Source organism: Ascaphus truei, chromosome 5 (genome assembly GCF_040206685.1).
Source record: "Ascaphus truei isolate aAscTru1 chromosome 5, aAscTru1.hap1, whole genome shotgun sequence".
Taxonomy (NCBI): domain Eukaryota; kingdom Metazoa; phylum Chordata; class Amphibia; order Anura; family Ascaphidae; genus Ascaphus; species Ascaphus truei.
In genome coordinates, this window is record NC_134487.1 from 29,420,078 (window position 1) to 29,441,899 (window position 21,822).

A 21,822-nucleotide genomic window follows, 5' to 3' on the forward strand; every position below is an offset into this window, starting at 1 on the left:
CCCTCCCCCCCCCCCCCCCCCCAGAGCACCCTCTCTCCCGGTGCTCACCCGCTCCCCCGGTGCTTCCCCCCTCCCCCCCCCCCAGAGCACCCTCCCCCCCCCCCCAGAGCACCCTCTCTCCCGGTGCTCACCCCGCTCTCCCCGGTGCTCCCCCCCCCCCCCAGAGCACGCTGTCGCCCGCTCTCCACCTTCAGGCCTAGAGGCCACGCCCCCAGCTCCCCATCCCCGCGCGCGCTGCTCCGGCTCTCAGGCCTAGCTGTCCTCTGTCGGGAGCTGCACGGGCCGCGGCCCACACACCCCCTCACCTGAGCGTCTCAGCTCCGCATCGCCGGGGGGAACCGCCGAGGAAACCCGAGGAGGAGCACGGCCCGGTGCGAGGTAAGTAACCGCACGGGAAGAGATCTTTCACCCCCGGCCCAGCCCTTCACCCCACCCGGCGCTTCACCCCACCCGGCCTGGCGCTTCACACCGGGCCGGCGCTTCACCCGGGCCGGCGCTTCACCCCCCCCCCCTGCCCTGGCCCTTCACACCCCTCCCCCCCCCCCCCGCCCTGGCCCTTCACCCCCCCGCCCTGGCCCTTCACCCCCCCCCTGGCCCTTCACCCGCCCTGGCCCTTCACCCGGCCCTGCCCTTCACCCCCCCCCCTGCCCTTCACCCCCCCCCCCTGCCCTTCACCCCCCCCCCCGGCCCTTCACCCCCCCCCCCGGCCCTTCACCCCCCCCCCCGCCCTGCCCTTCACCCCCCCCCCCGGCCCTGCCCTTCACCCCCCCCCCCGGCCCTGTCCTTCACCCCCCCCCGGCCCTGCCCTTCACCCCCCCCGCCCTGCCCTTCACCCCCCCTGCCCTTCACCCCCCCCCGGCCCTGCCCTTCACCCCCCCCTGCCCTTCACCCCCCCCCGGCCCTGCCCTTCACCCCTCCCCCCCGGCCCTGCCCTTCACCCCCCCCCCCCTGCCCTTCACCCCCCCCCCTGCCCTTCACCCCCCCCGGACCTGCCCCCCCCCCTCGGCCCTGCCCTTCACCCCCCCCCCCGGCCCTGCCCTTCACCCCCCCCGGCCCTGCCCTTCACCCCCCCCCCGGCCCTGCCCTTCACCCCCCTCCCCCGGCCCTGCCCTTCACCCCCCCCCCGGCCCTGCCCTTCACCCCCCTCCCGGCCCTGCCTTTCACCCCCCCCCCCGGCCCTGCCCTTCACCCTCCCCCCCCCCCCCGGCCCTGCCCTTCACCCCCCCCCCCGGCCCTGCCCTGCCCTTCACCCCCCCCCCGGCCCCTGCCCTTCGCCCCCGGCCCTGTCCTTCGCCCCCGGCCCTGCCCTTCGCCCGGCCCTGCCCTTCACCCCCCCCCGTCCCTGCCCTTCACCCCTGCCCTTCGCTCCCGCCCTTCGCCCCCACCCTCCCTGCCCTTCGCTCCCACCCTCCCTGCCCTTCGCTCCTTGCCCTTCGCCCCCACCCTCCCTGCCCTTCAACCCCCCCCCCCCCCCCCGGCCCTGCCCTTCACCCCCCCCCCCGGCCCTGCCCTTCACCCCCCCCCCCGGCCCTGCCCTTCACCCCCCCCCCCCCGGCCCTGCCCTTCACCCCCCCCCCCGGCCCTGCCCTTCACCCTCCCCCCCCCCCCGCCCTTCACTCTCCCCCCCCCCCTGGCCCTGCCCTTCACCCCCCCCAGCCCTGCCCTTCGCCCCCGACCCTGCCCTTCGCCCCCGGCCCTGCCTTTCGCCCCCCCCCCCCGGCCCTGCCCTTCACCCCCCCCCGTCCCTGCCCTTCACCCCTGCCCTTCGCCTCCCCGCCCTTCGCCCCCACCCTCCCTGCCCTTCGCTCCCACCCTCCCTGCCCTTCGCTCCTTGCCCTTCGCCCCCACCCTCCCTGCCCTTCGCCCCCACCCTCCCTGCCCTTCGCCCCACCCTCCCTGCCCTTCGCCCCCACCCTCCCTACCCTTCGCCCCCACCCTCCCTACCCTTCGCCCCCACCCTCCCTACCCTTCGCCCCCACCCTTCCTGCCCTACACACGTACACACACGTACACACACGTACACACACGTACACACACGTACACACACGTACACACACGTACACACACACGTATATACACACACACGTAGGCACATGTATACACACACATGTAGACACACACGCGTAGACACACACACGTACACATACACACGCAGGCACACGTAGACACGCAGGCACACGTAGACACGCAGGCACACGCAGGCACACGTAGACACGCAGGCACACGTAGACACGCAGGCACACGTAGACACGTAGACACGCAGGCACACGTAGACACGTAGACACGCAGGCACACGTAGACATGCAGGCACACGTAGACACGCAGGCACACGTAGACACGCAGGCACACGTAGACACACGTAGACACGCAGACACACGCAGACACGTACACACACGTATACGTAGACACACACGCACGTGTACACACACACACGTGTACACACACACACGTGTACACACACACACGTGTACACACACACACGTGTACACACAAACACACACGTGTACACACACGTGTACACACACACACGTGTACACACACACACACACACACACACACACACACACACACACACGTGTACACACACACACACACACGTGTACACACACACACACACACACACGTGTACACACACACACACACACACACGTGTACACACACACACACGTGTACACACACACACACACACACGTGTACACACACACACACACACACACGTGTACACACACACACGTGTACACACACACACACACGTGTACACACACACACATGTACACACACACACACGTGTACACACACACACACACACACACACACACGTGTACACACACACACACACACGTGTACACACACACACACACGTGTACACACACACACACACGTGTACACACACACACACGTGTACACACACACACACGTGTACACACACATGTACACACACACGTGTACACACACACACACGTGTACACACACACACGTGTACACACACACGTGTACACACACACACACGTGTACACACACACACACACACGTGTACACATACACACGTGTACACACACACACACGTGTACACACACACGTGTACACACACACACACACGTGAACACACACACACACGTGTACACACACACACACGTGTACACACACACGTGTACACACACACACACGTGTACACACACACATGTACACACACACATGTACACACACACACACGTGTACACACACACAAGTGTACACACACACACGTGTACACACACACGTGTACACACACACACACACACACACGTGTACACACACACGTGTACACACACACACACACGTGTACACACACACACACACACGTGTACACACACACGTGTACACACACACACGTGTACACACACACACACACGTGTACACACACACACACACGTGTACACACACACACACGTGTACACACACACACGTGTACACACACACACACACACACATGTGTACACACACACACACACACACGTGTACACACACACACGTGTACACACACACACACACGTGTACACACACACACACGTGTACACACACACACACACACGTGTACACACATGTGTACACACACACACACGTGTACACACACACGTGTATACACACACACATACGTGTATACACACACACACACGTGTATACACACACACACACGTGTATACACACACACACACGTGTATACACACACACACACGTGTATACACACACACACGTGTATACACACACACGTGTATACACACACACACACGTGTATACACACACACACGTGTATACACACACACACACGTGTATACACACACACACGTGTATACACACACACACGTGTATACACACACACACACACGTACACATACACAATGTATACAAACAAACATGTATACACACACACACACAAACATGTATACACACATGTATACACACACGTGTGTATATATACACACACACACATATACACACACATACACTATCCCCAGCACCACCACATCAGCACACCGGTATCCCATGCCGCCCCCCCCCCCCCCCCAGCACACTGGCATTCTCGGCTCCCCACCATTCCCAGCCCCCATCAACACCATCAGCACCCACACATTGGCACCTTCGCACCTCCCCATCGGCACACCCACATCCGCACCCCCACATCAGCAACAAACCCTCCCAAATCAGCACACCGATACAATCACCATCAGTACAGCCACAGCAGCAGTACCACCGCACACTGCCATGGGCCGCGTGGACCACTCCCCACCCAAATGCCACCCCCACACCACAAACATCCCGGGCAACGCCGGGGCTCTCAGCTAGTATATATATATATATGTAACGGTTTTTCTGAACCGGCCCGACCCACCCAATCTCACATTGGCCCCTGTGGTCTAACCGGTCCCCATTACAGTGTGATAGTGTCTGGTGGTGCACCTGTTGGCTACAGGACTCCTGAGTCTCCCGCATGATGGTGTGTGGGGAGGACCCGTCCAGACAGGCAGCTGAGGTAGTGTGCTGAGTCCTACCTATATCCAGTGCAGCGCCTCCACCTCATCAGGGTCCCTGCGTCCGCATGGGGATGGTCCTGTTGAGGAACTCCTCCGTGGTGCTCCCCTCTGCAGAGTAATCCCAGACTCACACACGAGGGTGTCTTTGATCAGATGCATCTTTATTGCTTGAGGTGGGCTAGCTGCCCTCCACAATGGGGTGTACTTAGCCCTCCATCTTCCAGCTGCTTCCCTCTGAAAGGTACGCCTTAGCTTAATAGGTGGGTTCCCTATCCCCGCAGGGATCTCGGCCCTGTGCCAGGTCCCTGGTCACAGTTCTCTCAGGCAGCTTGTCTCTGTCTGCTTTGTGCTGCCAGACTCACAGCTCTGCATTCAGACTACTGCAACAATGTTGCAGACCTCCATGTGCCTCTTACTGACAGAGCAGCACAGCAACAGGAACTCCTCAGCAACAACTCAGAACTACGCAGAACTAACTTTTAGTCACAGTGCTGTGCCTTATGTACTCTGGGGGCTGGCATAACTCTGACATCACTAACCATGGAGTCAGAGTTCATGACCACTCCCATCCATACATAGGGCACCTCACCAGGGTGTGAGGGCAAACCTCCATAATTACTGCTGGCATGCCCACAACTTACCAGGCCTTACTGTCAGCAGGAGAGATGACTGTAGCCATTTTACATGACCGCTACATATATATATATATAATCTATTATAATAATTCAGTTCAGAGTTGTATTCTTGAATGCGGTAATGTTGTGACTACTTGAAGTAAATGGATACTACACTTAGCTGGAGTTGGAACATGTGGTGTGCCCCTTCTGTGTCCTGGAATAAAACCTGAAATTAGTAAAAATTTCAGCAGATGGCAGACAAAATATTTGTAATGTAATGATATGCAAGTAGAGAAAGAAATGAAACAGTTTTAAATTACACCTGTTACGTGTGAACACACAAAACATGTGTCATGTCACCATTGAAATGATTGAGCAAATCAAGATCGAAGAAATTGCTCGAATAATTTTCCTTCCTGACTTTTTTTCCCACCGTAACTCACTATTTCATCAGAAATGTATTTAATAGAATGTTATTGGTCCTGTCTTACATTGAAAAACATTTGGACATGCTGTGTTATGATTGTCTGAGTTTCTCCTTAAATTACAAATGACATCGCAAATGTACATGTTTTTACATGATGTCATGTCTCAAATTCACAGATTTAAAAAATGAAATTGTATGGATATTCTCCATGAGAGGATATGTTATGAGATTATTTGTAGACACGTGAGTCTATCTCAGCTTACTTGACCAAAGTTGACTTATATTTGTTAAGAGAGCTCTTTTGTCTAATGGTCAAAAATGTGCACACCTTTATTTTTTCTAAGCGTTTGAAAAACCGCAAATGTCCAAAATCTGCCACTTCTAATTATGTGTGAATGTTAAGCCAAGGGGTCTGGGATAGTCTGCGTTACAAGGCTTTACCGTTTGTGCTAGAGCGACACAACATTCTTTTGATGTTATTGTTTGGGATGAATATTTGTGAGCTCTCTTCATGTTTGCTCTTTGTTTTTCTTCAGGGGTTATTCCCACATCCTTTTTACCAATACACTGATTTTAATGTATTGTGAGATGCATAAAATAGCAGAATACACCAGGGAAATAGACAGATTAGATTTTTGTGAGCATTTGGCTTCCTTTCCTGGAAGAAAAGGTTCAAAGTAAATGCAATGCTTTATACTATGTTTATCTATCAAAGGTCTCACCTTCCTTATACTGTACTTCTATTAAAAAATGTCATACAGTAGGTGAAGTGGGACATGAAATGGAAAGTACTTGTAATACTTGTCCAAAGTTAAAAATGATTTTGTGATAGGTGAATTTTCTCATAAATTAATTTTGGATTGCTTCACTTACAGTGCATATTTTTTATATTTCTCCTTTTAAAAAATAAATGCACATACAGTATTTCAGATAATCAGAATTGTTGTTTAAAAAAAAGTACAAATATTGCACAATGTATGCCAGAAATGCTGTGATTATGTAAGTTTATGCATGAATATGATGGGATTTGAAGGCATTTCTTTTTTTATATGAAGGAGACTCCACTGAAGATAACCACTCATTTAAGGGTGATCCTCTCCCATAAGCAAATAAAGCTTCCTGCAGCTGTAACTTGTAGAGTACTTTGTAGTTAGTGTGCCTGGTAGACACAATTAGTGCCCAATTCAATATTTCCCTATACTAATTAAATATCATTCTGGATTTGCAATATAGGCAACACTATAAATTAATTAATTATAGTTACATAGTTCAGGGTCAGCTTGATGGCGGTTCCATCGGTGCTGCTGCACCGAGCCCCGCGCTCTTCCCCACAACAATTAAACTGATTGCCGGGGGAGAGTTTGGGGCCTCTGTAAGTGTTTCTTACCTTGTTCAGCGGCAACACCTCCTGTGGCATCCCATTGTTATGGCACTGTGATATCACATGGCGTTGCATTGCCATGCCAATGTGATATCGCATGATACCGCATTGCCATGGAAACATGACACCATGTGATGTCACAATGTCACATGATGCCACACGTCTGCATTGTTAGAAGAGGAAATACCACGCCAGAGGTAAGGGTCCCCACAAAATCCCAATGCACCGAGTGCCGGTCCTGACATTTGCCTGTATTATCAATGCTTTTCCTCCATCAATACTGCATAAGTTGTTATTTTAGTGGTGTCAGCTCCAAAGTATATTGGAAGATTGCAGATTCTGTACCTTTCTGTGGTTTGGAGACTCGGTACTCCAAGGGTTAATACCCATATGTTCCTGACATAGTTACATAGTACAGTACCGACACACTTTATCCGAGTGTGGTCGGTACCGCAAGCCGGGAAATCTCCCGGCTTGCTAGTGGCCGCCCCTCGCGCGTCCAGGGGCTCCCCGAGGGAGCCCTGGTGTCCCGCGATCGCGGGACAGCGGCAGGGGGTTCCGGGGGACCCGGCGGACCCGGCAGCGGTAGGGAGAGCGCCCCGATCGGAGGGCGCTCTTCCGCTGCTTCGGCGCGCGCCCGTCACTCTCGGGCGCGCGCCAGGCTACTGCTGCGGCAGAGAACGGGCAAATGCTCGAATAAACTCTGCCGCAGCAGTACATGAGGTTTAAAAAAGACATATGTCCATCGAGTTCAACCCATGTTAAATTTAAATGACTGATACTTATCCCATATTTATAATTACAGTATTTTGATCCACAGAAAGGCAAACATAAAACGAAAGTTAAACATTATCCAATGATGCCTCTTAAGGTGAAAAATTAATTTCTTCCTTACATATTGGCAATCAGATTTCTCCCTGGATCAAGATCCTTTCCATCTTTACTTATTTGGTATACCCCGGTGTACCTTTCCGTTCTAAAACGACGTCCAACTTATTTGTATTTAAATACAGTAGCTGTTGTATCTGCCATCAGAGTCACATGGCTAAGTAATTCCACACTTTAACTGCCCTTACTGTACAGAACCCTTTGCTTTGTTGCTGGTGAAATCTCTTTTCCTCCAACCTTAAGGAATGACCCTGTGTCGTTTGTACTGCTCTTGGGATGAATAGTTATTTTTACAGTTCCATGTATTGCCCCCAAATATATTTGTATATAGTTATCATATCCAATCTTAGACGCCTCTTTTCTAATGTTAATAAATCAAATTTAGCTGGCCCCTCATCATAATTCTGATTTTCCATCTCCTTTATTAATTTGATGACTCTTCTCTGCACTTTTCCAGTTCAATAATGTATTTTTTTATTGAGTGGTGCTTAAAACTGTATTTCATATTGAAGGTGTGGCATAATTATGCTTACATTCCTTCCACCCATTCCTTTTTTAATGCAAGATAACATTTTATATGCTTTTGCATCTACTGCCTGATATTGGGCATTATTGCTAAGTCTGCTGTCTACAAGCACTCCTAAATTCTTCTCCATTAGGATTGACCTAATATTGCCCCATTTAATTTGTAAGTAGCCTGTTGATTCTTGTTTCTCAAATGAATAACTTTATATTTATCTATGTAACACCTTTTGCCCCCATGTGGGGAAATCTACACTTGTGTTACCGGGTGTGGTGCGTCACCTGATAGGCTCACAGAAGGCCTGAACCTCCGCCACTGGGAGCCTGGGGATACCTGATCCGTCGTCTAACACAGCGCCTCCATCTGTAAGGGTTCCCACCTGAGTGGGATGGTCCTCTTACAGGAACCACAATAATAAAACACGCACACAGTGTATGCTAATAACTGTTTACTATTGTAACTACTAATAATAACTCCGGTACCTGTACCACACAGAATAATGTGTATACACACACACATGGACGTGCACTGGGTGCACACATCAACATAGGTATTCCCCAAAGTACCTTATGTCCAAACCCCACCCACGTGTGTTGGAGATAGCGCTATCCCTGGACGTGTTGGTGCACTCTTTATAGATACCAGCCACGGGTGCCGCTATACACTGAAGTGGATCCGCCTGATCCGACGTGATGTCCTCCTACGTGTGGGGTGACTTCCAGCGTGGATAATATCACCGCAGCTCCGCACCATCTGTACTTTGACGGGGATCCATCTGCAACTGGCCGGCCGCAGTCACTGCTTGGCAGGGCTTCTGAGAAGATAGTCTCTATATAACTCTGGGGGATCTGAGCCCAGACCCAGTAATCAGGCTGCGCACTACTGAGTGGCTTCTAACTTAACCAAATAGCTAAAGGGGCAGAACTCCTCAAGTAGGGCCTCTCCCTGATGCAACCACAAACTGGGGCAATGGTAACTTATCTGGGGCCTCTGGGGGTAACTAGGCCTAGTGCCAGGGGCTATTGCTCCCTGCACACACACCCTAACTCACCCAGCTCCCAGCTCCAACTGACACTCTTTTTAAAAGCTGTCTAAACTGTCATCTCTCACAGCATCACTGGTTGCCTAGCAACATGTAACTGCAGCCTCTCTTAACTGTCTCTATTCAGAACTGCCAGCGCAGGCTCCCTTGAACTGAAAAGGCCTTAATTGCAAATGCAGCCGCCCTATTGACTAAGCCGCAGCATGTAACAATCCCCTGAGGGATACGGGGGCTATACCTATATTAAACTTCATCTGCCATTTACCAGCCCAAGTTTCAGTCTATCCCATTCCTTCTGGAGAGAAATTACACCATCTCTGATTTTACTACACAATTTAGTGTCATCAGCAAATATAACTTTGCACTCTAGGATAGCCTCAAGGTAATTCAGAAACTTGAATTACTCCAATTACAACTTTAGCCCAACCAGAAAAGGTTCCGGTTATGACAACTCCCTATTGTCTATATTTCAACCAGTTTTTAATCTGTGTAAATCTTTTAACAGAGACCAGTTTCTTTTATTTTGTACTCTAACCTCTTGTGTGGTACCTTATAAAAAGCCTTTCCAAAATCTATGAAGACCACATCAACTGTCTTACCTTGATCTAAATTCCTACATACCTCTTCAAAGAAACTAATAATGTTTGACACGTCTAATCTTTATAAATCCATGCTGACTATTACTAATCATTTTATTATCAAAATGGCATTTCTGAATATTTGCTATATCAGATGTATTCCAATTCTGTTACATTCTTTATAATTCTGATATGCTGCCTCTGTCCCTTCTGAATTTAAGAATCTAAATGTCTACCTCTTCCTTTCCATTTCCTCCCCTACCTGTTTATTTAGCCACATTGGTTTAGACTTGTTTCTTTTATATTTATTACCAAATGGTATACACTGATAAGTATACTTATCTAACAATGTTTAAAAGAATGCCCATTAATCTTCCAAATTTTTTCCTGCAAAACTGTCATCCCTATTTATAACCCAATAGATTATTCCTTGGTTTATTAAAATCTGCATTTCTAAAATGTAAAGTCTTTTATTAACCCTTGTGTGACAGGGCCATAACCCTTGTCTATAAGGGCTTCACAGGAATCCTGTCTTTGTCTAATGTCCAGCTGGTAGCTGTTTAATTACAGCTACAGACACCATCTTGCTCACCAGGCAGGTAGGAAAGACTCCTGTTTAATCTGCAGGGGATATCTATAGCACTGAGGAATTGGGTGCTGCCTGAGAGAGATCCCAGCGAACCAGACACAGCAGACCCTGCAACCCACCAAAGGGTGCACCCCATGAACACTAAACCCAGACCCGGAGACTGATGTAAAGAGCTCCTGCTTACAGGTACCTCTTTGAACGTTGAGTCATAGGTTTTAAATCCGGTTTCACACAAATATATTCCACCACCTATTTGACTAATACCTCCATAAAAGGGAACAACCCTCTAAATTAACTGCCCAGTCATAGTCATACATTTCATCCCACCCTCCCCTACTTTTATACAATGCATTTTTTTTTGTATTAATGGTAATTAATGCCACACTCATTAATTTAATTAAAACATCAGTTTGTTTATGAAGAAACTTTTAACAAGGACAAAAGTCCATTTGAATGTACTGTACTTCTAAATTTTTCCAGTTGACATGTATTGGTAATCTCTTTGGGGCCACATCTGAAGGTTTCTTGTGCTTTATACTTTACAGACACTCTGAAGAACAATGGTTCTAAGTGTTCTGAGTTTTGTTGAAACCAGATATGATTACATCTGTTAAAATCACTTCTTACTTAATATGTCATGTTTGGGAAATTCAACAACTGTCAAACTATACGTATTAAAACTGTAGTCTGTCAGTCTAAAGCTGTCTAGTAACAGATTAATGAAAATGATAAAATAGTGTGTCTGACACCAATGTTTAGCAGAAACGATTAAAATAATAATGTGTATAATTGACACACATTTGAATGTTTTATCACAATCAGTAAGTACATTGTATAAAGAAACATGTAAGATACATTTTAATGGAAAGCATGCATCATTTACTGGTAATTTGTCTGAACTGGCTGTGGAAAACATTATACTTATAACAAAAATTGGCACAAATTACATATTGTTATAGATGCATCACCTCTTGAAATGATTTCCATATACTTTTAGATTACACATTTATGGAGGAGCGCATGAAATGGCCATTAAAGATTCAATTTCCTTTCAGTAAAACATAAGTCTTTTCTACTGGCATGCTTGTTATATATTTAGCATTTCTATAAATGCCCATAGGTACTGTACAGTATGTATGATCTCATTTTTATAGGAATTCATGGAAACATGTTAACACTCATGATGGAACTGCAAGCTAAAAGCAGACTGAAGTACTTAAGCATAGAATCCACTGGCTCCCCACAAAACTATGACAATGCACTCGAGCTTGAATTATGAATTATAACATTTCCCTGGGGCATGCCTGGTCCTTTCATAAACACTGTGGCCAACAATGTCCGATTGTGTGCTGGATTTGCGAAGTAGAATATCACTCATCGGAGACCAAATTGAAAACACTAAACTCATTTTCACTGTTGAATTAAACCAGGTTAATTCCCTGATCTATAGAAATAAAACAACTGTACGACTAAGTGCTGTTTTTGGAAGTAATGACTGCATAGCTTTCAACCAAAATCTAGTTATAGAGTATTTCAAGAAACTTAAATATTATATTATTCCCAGTCTACTGCAGCCGTCTTGACCTTTTTACTATTTTTTTTCAAATGTACCTGAACTAGCGGGTCTGTGGGAGGAAGGGGGGTTTAGTCACTACTAGAAAGTTGCGATGCCATATCCCAATGACGTTGTAGCTAAGGGTTGGCAGTTCTCCACGTGTTTTGGTTTTGGCACTCAAATATTTTTTACGTGTTCTGGTTTGGGACATGGTTTGTGTTCTGAGTAGATTTGGTGTTTCTATTTGTTTTGTGTTTTTTTTTTAAAATCAAAATATGAAGAAAACTTCTACATATTCCTTAGCGCTGTACAATAGTGCTGGAGGACAAAAACTATGAAATAACTGTCACGGGAGACTCCTGTGGCGGGTAGGATCTCAGTGGCCGGAACAGCAGGAAGCGAAGTAGGGGTCACAAGCAGGGGTCCGAGGCAGGCGGCAGATAGCGAAGTCAGGTAACAAGCAGGGGTCCGAGGCAGGCGGCAGGTAGAGAAGTCAGGTAACAAGCAGAGGTCGGCAACGAGGAGACTGGAACAGGACAGGCGGGGCAGGACAGGTCCGGGAGCAGGGACTGAGAACGGGGAGCAGGGACTGAGACCGGGGAGCAAAGAAAAAACAGGGACAAGCCAGATTACTAGCAAGGGCATTTACGGTGAACAGACTACAAATACAGGTACAGGAACAGATCATGATCAAAGACAGAGGCATGTGCATAGGAGTCTGACTAGAAGCAAAGGCAATTGAACCAACCAGGAAGCAGAAGCTATAAAGGACAGAGACAGGAGCAACAAGAAGACAGACAGGCAGACAGAGGAACCCAGAGGAAACAGAAGACAGCAGCACACCCAGTGGACAAAGAAGAACTATGGCTAGGCAGGAGGTCTAGGAGACCCTGACAATAACAAACATTAACATACAATGTTACAGTAGGTAATGAGAGCACTACCACACAGAGCTTGCAATCTTAAAGGAAGTGTAAGTGGAAACAAGGTACAGGGGATGAGAAAGTTGGTCTGTTTGTGATAGCTGCGTGTTAATTGAAGGAGTTGGTGTTGGGGAAGAAATAAGTGGTATTGTATGTAGGTAGAGTTGTTAGAGCAGGTAATGTTTGAAGATGGAAACGCTTTGATTTACAAATGTATTGTTTGCGCAACATAAAATAATAACAGTAATAGTATATTTGTTTGTATATTTTATTTTAAATGTATTTCTTTTTCAACAAACCTACATTCATTGTTTCAGCATTGCAGTAACAAAAAGTAATATTGAAGACAAGAATATAATTTTTTTGCTTCTGTAATACAGGTGTATTACATATGTTATATTAAATATATGTTATATAAATATAATATGTTATACATATTAAATATGTGCATTTTCCACACTAGTGTAGATCTCCCTTGCTGTACCTTACCTTTTGGACTCAGATTGATCTTTACTGGAATTTTTGCGAAACTATTTTTTTGTTTTTGTTAATTTTGGATTAATAATTTTTTTCTGTTACAGCAATGTAGATTTTTAACAAAGATACACATAATTAGTTACACAGAATAACATAATGCCTATACAAGGGTGAGGGCTGCTGACAGGGGGAGAGCTGAGACAAGTGTCCTGAGCCAATGACCCCGAAGGAGGGAGGGAGAGAGTGGGAGGTAAAGTTGGTATGGAAATCATTTTATGAAGTGTGGGATGGAACTCATGTAAATAGGCATTAGCATATCTCCCAGGGTACCTCAGGTGTGCTCAATTTTCAGCACAGCCATATCGCCCTAATTTATTTGGAGTGATGTTGGGATATATATACAACTGGAATTCTACTAAATTGGAATCTCTCCACCTCTCTCTTCCCCCCACCTCTCTCTTCCCCCACCTCTCTCTTCCCCCCACCTCTCTCTTCCCCCCAACTCTCTTCCCCCAACCGGGTTATATGCATTTATAGATTTGGATTAATCTTCTTAGATTTTTTGTACCCAATCTGCAGATGGATTTGGAGGGGTGGTGGAGGGGAATCGGATTTAGTCTAAAAAAACAGGAAAACCCCATAATCAGGTTTGGACCAGTTTGCCCATATCTACTGAAGAGGCCACATCCGGTGGCTGAAAGAAGAAGAGGATAAATAAGAAGCTTACAAGAAAAGCTTGGAATATATTTTTGTACATTTTGAGAGAGCAGGGGGAGCATTGGCATTGGATTGTTTTTCTGGTTTGGGGTAGGGTTTTTTTATTTTGACATCGGGCATGGATTTGTTTTATTGTTTGTGGTGGGGTTTTTTATTTTGCTATTGTGTTTTAGATTTAGTTTTTTTTTTTTTTAATGCTCATCTTTATTGGATTTGTTCCTGGAGGCTTGAAGATGAAGGTGGCCTTTATCCCGAATGGGCTAAGCAATCACATTTTTTTACAGGTCAACATTGATTGTCAATGTGGCTATTCAGGCCCGCTTTGAGGACCTAAGTAGCCCAGTGACAATCAATGGATTTAAAGGTTTTTTTTTATCATGTGATTTAAACATATATAAATATATTATATATATATAAATATATTATATATATATATATATATATATATATATATATATATATATATATATATATATATATATATATATATTGTGTGCTCATTTGCATGTCATTTCCCAGAATCCCTTGCTGCAGTGGAATCACTGTATGCTAAGTGATTATGGCGAAAAGCATTGTTGCAGACCTGTCTAAGACAAGTGAATGTGCTCACAAGTGATCTTTTTATTTGAGATATATATATATGCAATATGTACAATAGAGGACTGCGCTATTGTATGAAATGCCAGAAAACGATGGTATTAGTTAATATTGATTAATTAAAAAAATGTAATAAAATCTACAATGAGTAGAATGCTATGTCAAAAAAATGGATATATACCAAAAATGCACAACAATCAATGTCTAACAAGTAAAAAAATATAAATAAAAATAAAATACGTGGTGCTGTGAACCTTCCTTTGTCTGCACAATGCAGATAGTCCTATGGAGTCCAAACAAATGTATCCAGTATTTGGGGAGTGTAAGTAGCACTATCAGGAAAAACAGGCAGCTTCTTTAAAAGGGTGCAACGACCTCCCTCTCCACCTGCATAGAAAAAAGAAAAGAAGCGCCAACTTTTAGGCAATGCACCCGACAGCATCCGTCCTTTGCACAACCAATTGAAATCCTCCACACAGTGTGGCATTGGAGTTGGCCTCAATACAGCTCCTACACGCTCCGGCCGTAAAGCGGGCATGCAACGTAATGATGTAATGTCGTGATGTACGTCCCTGACGCGTTTCATCACAACAAATGTAACTTTATCAAAGGGAATGTTCGTGAACAGAAATGACTAGATATATATACTGGAGTGTCTATAATCCAATTGGTGAGTCATTAATATAAGCTACGCCCCTGCAAAGAGCAAATATGTAATTTGAATATGTATAACTTAAATTTCATATAGAAAATTGATTAACAGGGCACCCCAGTATATACTAGTGACATAACAATAACCTCAATATGAATAATAGCAACATTTAACATAATTAAAATAAATTAAAAACATATACCACTATAAATAACTATATATAATATATAAATGTATTAAGCTCAATAATTCTATAACGTATAAAGGCTAAAAATAATAAGTAATACATACAATTCCTCAAAATATATTATATCAACAATATCTCCCAAATATACATTTAATAATATATTAAAACCTAACGATATCAATCCAAAAAAAAATAATATTTTTTAAATTCATTTTAATTATGTTAAATGTTGCTATTATTCATATTGAGGTTATTGTTATGTCACCTGGGTTTTGCGGTGCACGGGGGCAGCAGCAGCATGAGGAGGATGCGGCAGCCGTGAATATTTTTTTTTTCTATAGCAGGATGCCGGGGAGGTCAGAGCATGCCGGGGGCGAGCTTAGTACCGGGGAGAGGATGTGCTGATCTAAGAGGTGTGTGTGTGTGTGTGTGTGTGTGTGTGTGTGTGTGTGTGTGTGTGTGTGTAAAACGGGCTGGTGGGGGGGTGGGTGTGAAAAACGGGCTGGTGGGGGGTGGGTGTGTAAAACGGGCTGGTGGGGGGGTGGGTGTGAAAAACGGGCTGTGGGGGGTGGGTGTGAAAAACGGGCTGGTAGGGGGGTGGGTGTGAAAAATGGGCCCTGCTGACATGTGAGGGGCAGGGGGGGAAGTGATGTGAGGTGCAGGGGGGGAGAGAGTGATGTGAGTTTCAGGGGGAGGGTGTGATGTGAGTTGCAGGGGGGGAGAGAGTGTCATATTGAGGGGAGGGGGAAAGAGTGTCATATTGAGAGGAGGGGGAGAGTCATATTGAGGGGAGGGGGAGAGTGAGTCATATTGAGGGGAGGGGGAGAGTGTGTCATATTGAGGGGAGGGGGAGAGAGTGTCATATTGAGGGGAGGGGGAGAGTCATATTGAGAGGAGGGGGAGAGAGTGTCATTTAGGGGAGGGGGAGAGAGTGTCATATTGAGGGAAGAGAGACATGGGGGGGATGCTGAATTGTGGGGTGGATGCTGACATGGGATGCTGACTTGGGGGGGGGCTGCTTACATGGAATGGGCTGGAGGGATGTGGAGGTGGTATTGTGTGTTTGATGTGGAGGGGGGTATTGTGTTTGATGTGGAGAGGGGTATTGTGTGTTTGATGTGGAGGGGGGTATTGTGTGGGTGAGGGGGAGAGATGGGGGTATGAGAGATAGATGGGGAGTATCGTAAAGGTTGATAGTGAGGGTTTCTGGGATATGAGGATGATGATGATGACGACGACGACGACGACGACGACGACGACGACAATGATGATTTAACCAGTGCGGCCCAAAATGTTTTTTTCCTTGGAGCAGTTCGGCCATTCTCACTTTACGAGTTGGGCAGGCCTGTCTTAGGGCATCAATCCCTTCTGTGTGTTGAATATTAGTGTATAGACTGGTTACATCTAATGTATCCATAGTGAGTGTGGCAAAATCACCTTGGAAGTCTGATTTTTTATTCAGAAAATGTGTGGTATCCTTAATAAAGCTAAATATGCTTAAAACTGGTTGGAGGTAGGTATCCACAAATTGGGAAAGTGGCTAACATTAAGAGTCCCTGGCCGAGATGATAGGCCGCCCGGTGGATTTGCAAGTGCTTTACGGACCTTGGGAAGAGTATAGATGAAGGGGATCTTTGGACACCTTTGAATAAAAAGTGGTAGTATTCACATCCAGTTGTTAGTGAAACCCAGTTGGATGATGGCATCTAGCTCTTTCTTAAAACAAAATGTGGGGTTTGATGTCAGGGGCAAATAACAATTCAGAGAGTTGTCTCTTAATCTCAGTACAATAGTCTGTAATGTGCTGTACAACTATGCCACCCCCCTTATCTGCAGGTCAAATGATTATCTTTTCATTTTTACTAGGTGATTTAAGAGCTCTAAACTCACATATTCATGTTGTTGTAGCGTCTTTTGAATTTCTTAAAGTATTAATCAGTATCATTTTTGATCAGTCTCATAAAGGTGGTAATTGAGGCCTTGTAGCTTAAAGGGTCAAATTTGCTTTTAGCGTGGAACACAGTAATAGCTTTAGGGAGAGATGGTATATCAGTCTGTCTGTTGCTGAAGAAATCTTTAAGTTTAAGTTGTCTATGCAATCTATATGTAACGGGTTTTCTGGACTGGCCTGACCCACCCAATCTCATATTGGCCCCTGCGGTCTAACCAGTCCCCATTACAGTGTGATGTCTGGTGGTGCACCTGTTGGCAACAGGACTTCTGAGTCTCCCGCATGATGTTGTGTTGGGGATTGCCAACCCAGACAGGCAGCTTAGGTAGTGTGCTTGAGTCCTACCTATATCCAGTGCAGCGCCTCCACCTCATCAGGATCCCAGCTTGAGCTTGTGGATGGTCCTGGTGAGGAACTCCTCTGTGGTGCAGCCCCCTGCGTAATCACTCCACACTTACACACGGGGGTATCTTTCAACAGGAACATCTTTATTAGCACGGTGGGCCAGCTGCCCTCCACAATGGGTGAATTTAGCCCTCCATTGTTCACCGTACTTCCCTTTGAAAGGTATAGTCCTTCTAATGTAGGGATTCCCTATCCCCGCAGGGATATCTCCCTGTGACCAGGTCCCTGGTCACAGTTCCAAACACTGTCCTTCTAACAGCTTCTTAACTCCTCCATAACTCAGCAAACAAACTCTTACTCTCTACTTCCAACTCGCTACTACCTCTAACTTTTTGGTCAGTGCTGTGCCTTATGTATCCTCTGGGGCTGACACAACTCTGACATCACTAACCGTGGAGTCAGAGCCTGTGACCACTCCCATCCATACATAGGGCACCTCACCAGGGTGTGAGGGCAAACCTCCATAATTACTGCTGGCATGCCCATAACTTACCAGGCCTTACTGTCAGCAGGAGAGATGACTGCAGCCATTTTACAGCATGGCTACATATATAATGCAGTTTCCCAGTCAAAGGGATCCTGATGTACTGTTGGTATAAAAGACAATCCCTTATTCAGTACAGATGTTTCAGTAGGACTAAGTATATAGTCAGAAAGATTATAAATTAGATTATTTAGGTTCCCCGTGATTTGGTCACCCCCAGAATCTGGTGTTTACCCCTATGCTTCTTTCCCACTCTCCTATTATGTTTTGGGGTGTTTTACATAGTTACATAGTTACATAGTATATGAGGTTGAAAAAAGACTTCCGTCCATCAAGTTCAACCTATGCTAAATTTAGACAACAGATACTTTATCCTATATCTATACTTATTGATCCAGAGGAAGGCAAACAAAAAACCCCATTAAGGGGAAAAATTAATTCCTTCCTGACTCCAAGAATTGGCAATCGGATTAATCCCTGGATCAACATCCTTCCCATGTTTACTTATTTGGTATATCCCTGTATACCTTTCCCATCAAACAAGACGTCCAACCTTTTTTTGAACAAATCTATTGTATCTGTCATCACAGTCTCCATATGTAATGAATTCCACATTCAAACTGCCCTTACTGTAAAGAATCCTTTACTTGGTTGCTGGTGAAATTTCCTTTCCTCCAACCTTAAGGGATAGCCTGAGTCCTTTGTAGTCTGGTAGTCGGCAGAGGCTGGTGGGCTCTAAACAAAGGAAGGCCCCTGTGCTGACTATCAGAGTAGTCTGAATCGCTTGCTGCAAAAGTATAGTCAGTGTCAGGTGGCCTAGGATCCTGTGATCTAGTCCATTGTAGCCAGCTGTATGTCTTGTGTTCCTTGTACTCCTGTTTAACTACCTTATATTTATATTTTTTTAATTTAAGTATTCCTTCTCTACATGTCTGTTTATTAGTCTCTAATTTTTTTAAGCCATACATCAGTGGTTTTAGCAGTTGTCAGTGTGGTAAGGTGCATAGTTTACAGTTCAAAAGTATCTGCTCTGACAATGTCCAACTCTTTACCAGACATCTCTATCACAAGCAACATCAAGTCCAGGGAACACTTATTCAATATTTGGCACCACTTTTTACAAACTTCAGCATTTATTGGCTGGCAATTATTGGCTGATCCTTGACACGGAAACCACGTGGGATAAGTTTCTTTTTGTGGTATCTAGAAAGAGCCAAACCGTGTAAATATAGCTCAATATAGCTCAACATTATCACCCAGCAAACAGCACTTCCACTGCAGCAAGGGATTCTGGGAAATGACATGCAAATGAGCACACAGTGCCACCTTTTATCTCATGCTCACATTACATGAGCAACCCTTAGTCAATGCATGCTGCTTTAAACACAGCTTTTAAGCAAGGACTTGGGAGATGCAAAGTCAGTTAACCCACTCACAGACATGTTTCAACCTTGATGGGTATCATCAGTGTGAGGTTGGCTCGCTGACATTTGCTCAAATGAGATAAGAGTAGGTAATCACCACGACTATTAAGGTTATGGTGGGTAAAAAAAGGTGGCACTGTGTGCTCATTTGCATGTCATTTCCCATAATCCCTTGCTGCAGTGGAAGTGCTGTTTGCTGGGTGATAATGGTGAAAGACAGGGTTGCAGACCTGTCTAAGACATGCAAATGAATATACAGGAATATTTACAGTTGCTATATATATATATGTGTCAAATGGAATGCTACTGAGCATGGTCAAATATATACAACAAAAGACAAAAATATCCAATGCTACATCCAATATGACAAAATACATAGTTACAGTAAATACTTCAATATTAGTATTGTCATGAGTAAGGGTCATTTAGTAAAACCCTTTGGCCAAAGCATTATAAGCCTGCAGCCACTTCACGTCAAGACTAGTATAAAGGTCCTAACACTACCTATGAAAATTCTCATTTACCTCTGCTGGAGGGAGAATGGTCTCAGCAGACCTGTCCTGCACAGGTACATGGAAAAACCTGCTACTTTAAAAGTGGGGAGGGGTGAACTTAAACACTGGGAGCAGGAGCCACCAACCTCCAAACAACTAGTGAATTTAATATCTGTTTTTGGTGCCTGATGCACAGTGAGATAAAGTGGTCACAAGGAGCTGACACCGGGATTTAAAACCAGACTCCCTTGCTTCAAACTCAGTGTTGTTGCCTCCAGAGTAAGTGCCTTTACCAACTGATTGATTCTTACAGTAGCAGACATTGCTGCACATATTTAGGCCATGTGTTAGTGCTTAATATTTAACATACAGGTTATCGCTTCACCACTTAAAACAACGGTAACACTTGTTTTCCCCTTAACGCATGCGTGATGTTTTCTGTTTTTAATCTCCTTTGCACATACGTTATTGGGTGCAATAACGTCTGCCACATCTTCATGACATGAACAACATTTATTTATATTAGCACACACAATCCCAGCAAGCTCAAACATCCACACAATTTTGACTATATGTAATGTCACATAGAGTGCCACTGGGCTGTGGCAAGTGAATATAACAAACGACAGGGGGTGCCCAGTGCTACATCCAAATGACAAAACATACATGGTAATAATTACAAGAAATAATGCTTCAGTACTAATAATAATGCTAATACTAATAATAATAAAATATGTATTTTTAGTTAGATATTTTGGCCGAAGCATCATAAACTTGCACACCAAATCATCAAGGTAAACCATAATAAGTGCAAGTCCTACACTACACTGCATCTGTTCCCTATACCTCTGTATGAGTGGGAAGAAACATAATAGATTCCTTACCTGCAGCAAAATGAGAAGAACAACATTTATTTATATTGTTTCAGGTTTCAGTATACAAACAATACAACTACATTAGTACAATGTGTAAATTGCATATTTTATGTCTGAAGGAGAAAAATAATACAAAAATATGTATATTATTCAATCATCTATAGTGTAACCTTAAAAGTAAACATATCTACTAAGACTGGACATCAGACTATGCAATACACAAAAGGAAAGTTTAAAATTGGAGTCTACAAACAGCAATGAGTAGGTACAAAAAAAACAAATTATGGCATTATAAGGATAGGATGGAATCAAGTAAGCATACCGGTACAAATAAAAAAAGATTACTAAAGTAATATAGTTTACTGATTGATCGCTACCTGACCCATGTTATCCTATTAAAGGAAGATTATAGTGACAGAAAAGCCTCTGATATATTTCAGAGTAATAATCCTCCTCAGGATCAGGAGAAAAATATCTCAGTGAAAATGAATCCACATTTTTTCTACAATGCATACTTGTACTTCG